Source organism: Sorex fumeus, unplaced genomic scaffold (assembly GCF_029834395.1).
Source record: "Sorex fumeus unplaced genomic scaffold, SorFum_2.1 ptg000054l, whole genome shotgun sequence".
Taxonomy (NCBI): domain Eukaryota; kingdom Metazoa; phylum Chordata; class Mammalia; order Eulipotyphla; family Soricidae; genus Sorex; species Sorex fumeus.
This window is the reverse complement of record NW_026606111.1, coordinates 51,482,962-51,483,604: the sequence shown is the minus strand read 5'-3', so window position 1 is coordinate 51,483,604 and position 643 is coordinate 51,482,962. Positions and strand designations below refer to the sequence as shown.

Here is a 643-nt window from a genome sequence, read left to right as displayed (position 1 = left end):
CCATCTTCCAAAAGAATTATTTTGTAAAACTGATGCCTAGGGTATGGTAAACGATAATATAGTAAAAACCATATTTTTATTTCTGGGACATTAAAGTTCTAAATCTATTTATTCATGCTGCTTTGAAATACATTCCTTGATTAGGAATCATTGTCTGCCATAGGAGTGAGGAAGGACAACACTCAAAGTAATAAGAAGCGAAAAATATGGAAAAATTAACTCCTACGAGGTTTGATAACACATATACTAAAATTTAAATGATACAATGATGAGCATGGTCCTTGCACAGAGATAACATGCAAACTTGTAAAGCATTCCATATTTTTGTTAAAAGAAGAATGAATAGGTCTACTTTAAGGTAAGACAATCCCCAGAAGTACAAAAATTCTACATAAAGAGAGCACAAATCCCCAAAACAACAATCTCTCTCAATGTCAATGGACTAAATGTGCCAATTCAGAGGCACAGAATAGGAAGATGAATTAGAAAACTGAACCCAACATTCTGCTTCCTGCAAGAAACATGTCTGAACAATCAAAGCACCCATGGGCTAAAGGTAAAAGGCTGGGAAACAAGTTTTCAAGAAAATATCACCTCCACAAAGCTGGAGTGGCCATACTAGTATCAGACCACATGGACTTCA

The 643-nt window shown here is 35.1% G+C and overlaps 1 pseudogene; it reads left to right on the top strand.

The window, feature by feature from the left end:
* Positions 1 to 226: 226 nt before the first annotated feature.
* LOC130033842 (uncharacterized) lies at positions 227 to 326 on the top strand (annotated as a pseudogene).
* Positions 327 to 643: the final 317 nt, after the last annotated feature.